The following is a 10,089-nucleotide window of genomic DNA, read 5'->3' on the forward strand; positions in this document are numbered from 1 at the left end:
TCCCCTTTCTTTTTGCTCCTTCTGGGGCTCCCATAATGAATATATTGGTATACTTGATGGTTTCCCACAGGTTCCTCAGGTTCTGCATCCTTTCCTCTTTCTGCTCCTCAGAATGAATGATTTCAATTGTCTTATATCTGAAGTTCACTGATGATTTTTTTCTGCCAGCTCCAATCTGTTGTTGAACTCCTCTAGGGGATTTTAAAATTCTATTAATGTGGACTTCAGCTCTGTTTGGTACTTTTTCATAATTTCCTTCTCTATGCTGTTATTCTTTTTGTTTTCATCTATCATTCTCTTGATTTTCTTTAGTTCTTTGCCCATGGTCTCCTTTAGCTCTTTTTGTTGTTGTTGCTCTTTTTTTTTAAAGAAGATTTTCTTTTTTAATTGTCTTTTTAAAAAAGATACATAGATCTTTGAGCATGTTTAGGATCACTTAATTCTTTATCTGGAATGTCCCAGATCTGATGCTCCTCATTGATGTTCTCTAATGCTTTCATCTTCTCCTTTGCCTGGGTCATCACTTCCTATTTCTTCACATGTTTTGTAATCTTTTGCTGAAACCCAGATATTTTGATATTTTAGTGTATTACTATTGGAATCAGGACTCTGAGGTGTCTGTTTTTTATGCTTGTAGCCAGCCAGTGTTATGACAGAGCTTTCCTTAAATTCCAGGAGCTAACAACAAAAAAAAGAGGAGGAGGAAGAGGAAGGGGGGGCGGGGAAACACCTTTCCCAGTCTTTGCAGATTGACCTTGTGTATGTGCTACCTTTCAGGGATTATCCATACAATGAGTTTGGAGAATAGCTCCAAACCAAAGTATAGGGGCCTTCCTGATCCTTTCTTCACATGTCTCTTGTTTTGGGAATGGGTGTGTGGCCCTGGGAATTCCTCCATTTACGTGGATGTACAATTTCCCTCTTTCCTAAGAAACAGTTTTCAGCAATCCCTTGCCTGAAGCAGCACAATTTGACTACTGTCCCATAGAGATATGTAGGAGAGCTCAATGAGCCACCTTCCACATGCATGACAAGTTCTGGGGTGGTGAGTCTCTCATTCCACCACCAGACAGATTGGGCCAAACAAACATACTTCCAGTATGTGCACAAGAGTTATTTTGCTCCCTCCAGAACTGGGAACAGGAACCTGCACTGGGAATGCAGGCCAGCTCTGTGCTGAGCTGGAGAGGGAATAGGGTAGGGGCCAGGCAGGGCACCATGAGATCCTACGACTTTTCAAATTTAAAAATTTTTTGAGTTACCAGAGCCAGGGATTGAACCAGGACGTCATATGTGGGAAGTTGGCATATGACCATTGAGTCACATGGGTTCCAATGAGTTAGATTTTTCATTCGTTTGTTTGTTATTGTTGTTTGTCTGTTTGTTTTTAGGAGGCACCAGGACTGAACCTAGGATCTCCCATGCGGGAAGCTGGCACTCAACCACTTGAGCTATATCCACTCCCTTATTTTTTATTAGAGAAGTTGTAGGTTTACAGAAAAAAAATTCTAGCAGAAAATAGACTACTCATCTTGCCCACCTGTTACTGAGAGCCTACAACTTTTTTTTTTTTTTTTTTTAGGAAACCCTGGGGATTGAAACCAGGACCTTGCACACAGAAAGCAGGCACTCAACCAACTGAGCTATGACCAATCCCTGACATCTTAATACTTGTAAGTGGCCTTATTCTTGATCACGTGCTCACCCTGTGTAGCAGTTTGATATAGTTTATGAATTCCAAAAATAGATACTGGATTGTATTTGTAAACTGGTCTGTTCCTCTGGGCATATTGGACTGTATTAGATTCAGAGGTTTCACTTTTACTTTATTAAATCAAGATTAGGGCTTTTGTTTGACCACATCATTAAGGCATGCAGTATTGAGGCCCCACCCCTTTGAGGGGGATAAAACAGACCCTCACGTGAAAGTAAGCACATGGAGAAAGAGAACAGAGAGAACACAGAGGAAGAGAGACAGCTCATCGACAGGATCTTGATGAGTCTGACAGTCTACAGCTGACCTTATAAAGAGACCAGAGCAGCGGAGCCCTGAAAGAAAAGAGCCCCAGAAGGAGACACAAGCCTTATGCCGGCCTACAGCTGAGATCAGAAGCTGGGCCCATGAAGCCTTAAGAGGAAAGAGGAAGGCTGAACTCTCACAGCCATCACCTGCCATCTTGCATCAACATGTGGCCATTGACTTTGGGTGAGAAAGTACCTCTTCTGGTACCTTGAGTTGGACTCTTTAGGAGTCCTTTGACTGTAAGCTTCTACCCCAAATAAATACCCTTTATAAAAGCCAACAGAGTTCTGGTACTTTGCATCAGCACTTCTTTGGCTGACTAATACACCCTGTTACTGCAATCATTTTTTTTTAGGTACTGGAGCTGGGGATGGAACCTGAGACCTCTTATATGGGAAGCTAGCAAACAACCACTGAGCCACATCGGCTCCCTACTGCAATTTTTTCAATACATTTGGTGTGTATTTTCCCCCCAACCCACCCTATTATCATTATTATATCATTTATACATAAACAATAAGTGTATAGTAAAATATGTGAACTTACAAAGCAAACATGCATAACATCATACAGGGGTCCCATATATCAACCCTCCACCAGCACCTTGCATTGTTGTGAGACATTTGTTACAAATTATGAAAGAATATCATCAAAATCTTACTACTAACTATAGTCCTTATCTTACATTTGGTGTATTTCCCCCCCAACCCACCCTATTATTATTTTTTAAATATATTTTTATTACAAAATTGTAAAAACTTAAAAAAACTTACGAAACAATCATATACGTGCAGAATTCCCAAACAACATCCCTCGATCAACATACCACACCATAGTAGAACATTTGTTGCAAATTACGAGATAGCCGTGATCCATAGAGTATATTTGGCATACTTTTTTTATCTCTACCATTATCAACACAGTACATCTTTGGCATAGATGCATGTATATTACATTATTGTTGTGAACCACAGTCCATAGGTTACTGCAGTTGTATTTTTCCCATGCTTCTCCAAATTCCCACCACCCTGCAATAGTGACATACATCTGCTTTAGCTCAGAAAGGACACTCTCGCATCTGTAACTTCAAACACAATTCTTATCCACCTCTGAGAGTACTGTGTTACTCAGTCCCTAGATTATTCTCTAGCTTTCTTTCAATTTACATTTATATCCCTACACTATCCTTTCCAGCCATATTCCCATTTATAAACCAGCTGTTACTCACTATAATGTGTTACCATCAACTGTACATATTTTCACACTTTTACAGTAAAATTAAAACTTTTACATACATTAAACGTCAGTAGTCCATCTCAGTCCTTCATGTATCTCCTTTAAGAATCCATCATCTACCACCAGATTTTATAGATGTTTTCCTAAATTTTCTTCTAGAAGCTTTATGGTTCTAATTTTCATATTTAGGTTTTTGATACATTTTGAGTTAATTTTTTATAAGGTATGAGATAGGGGTCCTCTTTCCTTCTTTTGGCTATGGCTATCCATTTCTCCCAGCACCATTTGTGGAATGGACTGTTCTGCCTAAGCTGGATGGGTTTGACAGGCCTGTCAAAAATCGCTTGACCATAGATGTGAGGGTCTGTTTCTGAACCATCCATTTGGTTCCATTGGTCTATGTGTCTGTCTTTATGCCAGTTCCATAGTGTATTTACCTGGTGGTTAGGGATATTTCTGGCTATTTCTGGCACTGGCCTCTGTGGCGTAGAGTGCTCGACTCACAGATCTTCTCTGCAGATGGGCAGTCTCCTTCCATTCTTTCAAGGATGTTGCAGGATGCTCTTCTGGTTTCCTGGAGCCCCTAAACAGGTGCTTTAGATCGCTCTGGGTGATTACTAACTGCCTTGTAGCACAAGCTGACTCTAGGCGCTCCTTACTCTGCTGTCGTCTTGCTGGTTGTTCCCCTACTGCAATCTTTTGACTGTTTTCTGGAGCTTTTAGAAAAATATTTCTGTCCATCCTTGCTGGTTGTTCAAAGTTTCTGTGGGAAATAAGAGCCTTGAAGTGTCTCTCTTGGGTTTTCTTTTTGAGGTGGTGAAAATGTTCTAAAATTAGATAATGGCAATGATTGTGCATAAAACCATTGAATTATACACTTTAAATTGATGAATTGTATGGTATATGAATTTTTTATACATATATCAATAAAGTTTTTTTAAAAAGGTCTCTGTCACCTTGATCACCTTGAAATGGTAAATACAAATGAGATTTTATGGCTGACAGATTTCAAAGTGAATCAGGAGGTCATTTCAAAGGTTATGCTTACTTACATCTCCAGCAGGATCTCATTGACTGCCACAGTAAATGGTGCCTCAAATAGCAGGGCTCCTGGCGACTCTAGAGACATCCAGATACTGTAGACAGGGCAGAAAGCTCAGGAATTTGGAGCCCTGCCAGTGGGCCTTACATTGGAATTTATGCTGCCCACTGTGACAGAGGTGTACTCAGTTGTGGTTTCCCTACACATGGCTCTTCTGCACCTTTTATTTGAACCTATAGTTAGTATACTAGAGCTGATAGGAGTATGTTCAAGAGACTTAAATCTTTGGTTCATCCATGTGCCAGTTGGGCCCTGAATCTCAGCAGAGTTTTAACACCTACTCTCCAGTTCATTGGACTCACCAGGGACAACTAACAACGTGATGATGATAGACAATGCCCACCACAAGGAACAGAGAGAGACTGCAACTGCAAGCAAGGTAGTTCCATCCATCAGCCTCATGAGATCTAAGTCCCCTCTCAATTAGAGATGGAGTGGGCATCACCATCCCCAAATCCTTAGGATTGAGGAATGAACAATTGACTAAAGAAGACTTAACTTAATTCTACTATAGGCTTATTGTTATTATAACAATGGAAGAACTTGTATCACTGATATAAAGGCAATGGCCACCAGAGGCTCTGAGGGGACAGAGAGCGCAAAATAGGTATAACATGGGGGCATTTTCGGGACATTGGAATTGTACTGCATGACGTTGCAATGATGAATACAGGCCATTATATATTTTGTCATAACTTACAAAATTGCACGGGACAGAGTGTAAGCTACAATGTAAACTGTAATCCAGTGTTAGTGGCGATGCTTCAATATGTGTTCATCAATCATAACAAATGTACCACACTAATGAAGGATCTTATTAATGTGGGAAAGTGGAGGATGGGAAGGGAGTGGAGCGTATGGGAATCCCCTGTATTTTTATGTAACATTTATGTCATCTAAAGTATTTTTAAAAATAAACAAAAAAAATAGTCACTGGGGAAAAAAAAAAGTTCTCTGTGGTGATGGGTGTGGAAAACAAACTGATGGTGGTAAGGAGAACATAGAAGTAATTGGTGCCTGGTCCAGGCAGGAGAGGATAAGGGCTGAATTGGAACAGGGCTTATGGAATAAATTCAAGAGAGATTCAGGATAGAGATAGGTCAGTACTTGGTGGCAATTTGTTTTTGGCTTGATTACTGATTCCATAGTATCTGTCCTGATGCTAACAGAGTTTCTACCTGTACATTGCTCTGCACCTACATTACCACACTGGTCCAAGCCACCATCATCACACATCTCAACTACTGCCCTCTTGGATGTTCTGCCTCCATCCATGCATGCTCCTTTCTTAGCTGTTCACACTGGAGCCACAGTGATCTTTTCACACTACGTATCTGATCATGCCATAACTCTGCTTTAAGCCCTTCATTGATTTCCCTTTGTTCTTAGGATAAAGACCCAGATCCTTAACCCACTTGACCAGCCCTTACTGTTTCAGCCACTGCCTCCCTCTCCAGTCTCTCCCTCACTTTCTGTTCTCTGAGTACGCCAGACTGTTTTCAAGTGCTTCACCATGCTCCCTCCTACCACAGGGCCTTTGTACATTCTCTTGACCCTCCACAGATTGCTCCTGTCCCCACTTCACCTGATAACACCAACTCTTTTTTCAATTAACAGTTTATTCATCACTTCCTCAGCGAAGCCTTCCCTGATGTTCCAAGTCCCCCTATTTAATGGGCGTCTCTGTACTTTTTCATTTTTTAGGAGGTACCCGGGATTGAACCCAGGACCTCATACATGGGAAGCAGGTGCTCAAACCATTGAATTATACCCGCTCCCCTCTTTGTGCTTCTTTATCACCCTGATCACAGTTGCAGTTTTGCCTTTATTTATGTGATCATTTGATTAATGCCTTACTCCTCCATTAGATTGTAAATCTCATAAAATCAAAGGCTGTGGCTGTTTTTGTTCACCATTGTATCTCTGGTGCCTAATACAGTGTTTGGCACATAGTAGGTCCTGAATTATATTTGTTAAATAAAATAAGAAACCTCAGGAACAATTTAAAATGCTAATTAGAGCAACAAAGACCTATCCTACTGTGCCCATTAGATTGGAAAATATTTAAAAGATTGAAAATATCCAGCATGGGCAAAAGTTGGGTAAATGAACACTCTCCTACCTTGGGTGATGGGCATTTAGATTGATAGGTCCTTTGTGGAGGGCAATTGGATCTTAAAATATTTACACTGTTTGACCCCACAGTTATACCCATAAGAACTTATTTCAAAGAAATGATCACTCATGTGTACAAAGGTATACACAGAAAGATGTTTCTTGAAGCATTGTTTGTAACAGGAGAAGGTTGGAAACAACCTAAAGAATCAAAAATAGGGTGTTATTAAATAAATCGTGGTGCATTCATACCATGGGCAGCCATGGGCAGCCATTAAAATCATAATTAAGTTGTCTATAGACATGATATGACATTTATGATAGAATCCTTAGTTTTAAAAATAGCACTTATTAAAAAAGCATGATGGTAGGTCCCAGATTTTCCATAGTACATAATATAGATACCTAAATGCACAAAAAACTGCAAGGGTAAATACAAAGCTATTTACTATGAGTTGCTTCAGGGGCCTTTCACATTTTACTCTATGTAATTTTATATTGTGTTTGAAAATTGTATGAAAATGCATTCATGTGTCACTTGGGTAACTGGAGAAGTTTTAACTCAAAAAAGAAAAAGTAAAGATAGAATGGTAAAGGTAAATATGCACATATGAGCATCGATATATGTACTGTAGATAAATTATAAATATAAAAAACATCCAAAAAAAATAGCAAAAGTAGTTGTTCTGAGTTGTAGGATTATGCGTGATCTTTATGTTCCCTTTCTGCTTGTCTATAGTTTCTACAATTAGTATATATTACTTTTATAATGAGAACACATGATAAAAATATTTCATTTCAAAAATACATTACTATGAGGAATAAAGGCCAAGAGAGCAAGATTAGTCATGCTGGCTAGCCAGCCCAGTATCTCCTTGTAGGTAGATCTATGTGGGGGACCACATTTTAATCAGAAGGTTGCTTAGTGACCATAGAACTAGAACAAAGGGCTCTAATGTCAAAAGCAAGCAAGCAACGATAGCCTAATATATTGTCTCCAGTGCAGGGATAAACTGTCTGCCCTGAATAAAACCGCCTTTAAAACAGAATGACACACCTACTACCCCAAAAAGTACCCCAAGATTGTTTGATCCCATTACCTGAGACCTCCTTTGTTTGCGTATGACTTACATTCACCTAATTGATTGCAGTCCCATTCTGAGGCCCAGATACATTCCTACCCTTGATTTCATGAGATATCTCAGTAGTATTTTTTAAAAATTTATTGAAGTATATCACTCATACATAAACATACATAAACAATAAGTGTAGAATAATATTCGTGAACTTACAAAACAAACATAAATAACATCATACAGGGCTCTCATACCTTACCCTACCACCAATACTTTGCATTATTGTGAAACATTTTGAACTAATGATGAAAGAGCATCCTCAAAATATTACTACTAACTGAAGTGTTTCCCCCCAACTCACCCTATTATTATTATTTTATGTCATTCATACATGAACATACATAAACAATAAGTGTATAGTAAAAACTGTGAACTTACAAAGCAAATATGCATATCATACAGGGCTCCCATACATCAACCCACCACCACCACCTTGCATTGTTGTGAGACATTTGTTACAAATTATGAAAGAATATCATCAAAATCTTACTATTAACTATAGTCCTTATCTTACATTTGATGTATTTTCCCTCCAACCCACCCAATTATTATTTTTTAAATCTATTTTATGACAAGTTGTAAACTTACAAAACAATCATGTGCAGAATTCCCAAGCAACACCCCTCTACCAACACACCACACCGTGGTGGAACATTTGTTACAAATTATGAGATATTATCCAATTATTACCGGGTCCATAGTATACATTTGGCACACTTTTTCCATACTCTCCCATTACCACCTCACTACATCTTTGGCAAAGATGCATGAATACTGCATTACTACTGCAAACCACAGTCCACAGTCACTCCAGTTGTATTTCTCCCATGCCTCTCCACACTCCCACCACCCTGCATCAATGATGCATATCTGTTCCAGCTCAAAAAGATATTCTTGCTTCCGTACCATCAACCACAATTCTCATCCACCTGCTTTTCAGTCCCTAGATTATTCTCCAGCTTTCTGCCACTTGGCATTTACATCCTTAGACTACCATTTTCAGCCACATCCCCATTCACAAACCAGCTGTTACTCACTGTAATGTGTAACCATCAACTCTGTACATTTCCACACTTTTACGGTAAAGCCAATTAAAACTTCTGCATACATTAAACATCAATAGTCCATCTCAGTCGTCCTCTTACCTCCTTTAAGAATCCACCACCGGGAAGCGGACTTGGCCCAATGGATGGGACATCTACCTACCACATGGAAGATTCGTGGTTCAAACCCCGGGCCTCCTTGACCTGTGTGGAGCTGGCCCATGCTCAGAGCTGATGCGCACAGGGAGTACCGTGCCACGCAGAGATGTCCCCTGCGCAGGGAGTGCGCTCCGTAGGGAGAGCTGCCCAGAGCAAAGGAGAGTGCATCCTGCCCAGGAGTGGCACCTCACACACAGAGAGCTGACACAACAAGATGACACAACAAAAAGAAACACAGATTCCCGGTGTTGCTGATAAGGATAGAAGCGGTCACAGAAGAACACACAGCGAATGGACACAGAGAGCAGACAACTGGGGTGGGAGGGGGGGAGATAAAGAAATAAATCTTTAAAAAAGAAAAAGAATCCACCACCTACCACTAGGTCTTGAAAATATTTTCTTATATTTTCTTCTAGAAGCCTTATGGTTCTTGCTTTTATATTTAGATTTTTGATCCATTTTGAGTGATTTTTGTATAAGGTGTGAGATAAGCGCTATAGTTATCCAGTTCTCTCAGCACAATTTGTTGAATGGACTGTTCTGCCTGAACTGGGAGGGTTTTACAGACTTGTCAAAAATCACTTGACCATAGATGTAAGGGTCTGTTTCTGAACCATCCATTTGATTCCATTGGTCTATGTGTCTGTCTATGCCAGGACCATGCTGTTTTTACCACTGTAGCGAGGTAATATGATTTAAAGTCTGGAAATGAGAGTCCTCCAACTTCACTTTTCCTTTATAAGATGTTCCTGGCTATTCAGGACCCTTTACCCTTCCAAATAAATTTGTTTCCCATTTATTTTTAAAATGCTGCTCAAATTTCTATAGGGATTGCATTGAATCTGTATATTAATTTAAGTAGAATTGGCATTTTAATGATATTTAGTCTTCCAACCTGTGAGCATGGAATGTTATTCCAATCATTTAGGTCTTTTTAAATTTCTTTTAACAATGAGTTGTAGTTTTCTGAATACAAGTGCTTTATATCATTGGTGAAGTTTATTCCTGAGTACTGGGGTTTTATCTGTCATACTTTATTTTCACCACTCTTTTGACACTTTTAGTTACTTTAATTGATATAATCTTCATTTCTAGACTCTCTTTCAGGCCTCTCTCTCCTGTCTTTTTTTTTTTTTTTTTCAGAATATAACACACCTTTTAGTATTTCCTGCAAAGCTGATGTCTTGGTTACAAACTCTCTGTTTCTGTTTATCTGTGAATACTGTATACTTGCCCTTATCTTTGAAAGATAATCTTGCCAGATATAAGATTCTT

Source organism: Dasypus novemcinctus, chromosome X (assembly GCF_030445035.2).
Source record: "Dasypus novemcinctus isolate mDasNov1 chromosome X, mDasNov1.1.hap2, whole genome shotgun sequence".
NCBI classification, from domain to species: Eukaryota; Metazoa; Chordata; class Mammalia; order Cingulata; family Dasypodidae; genus Dasypus; species Dasypus novemcinctus.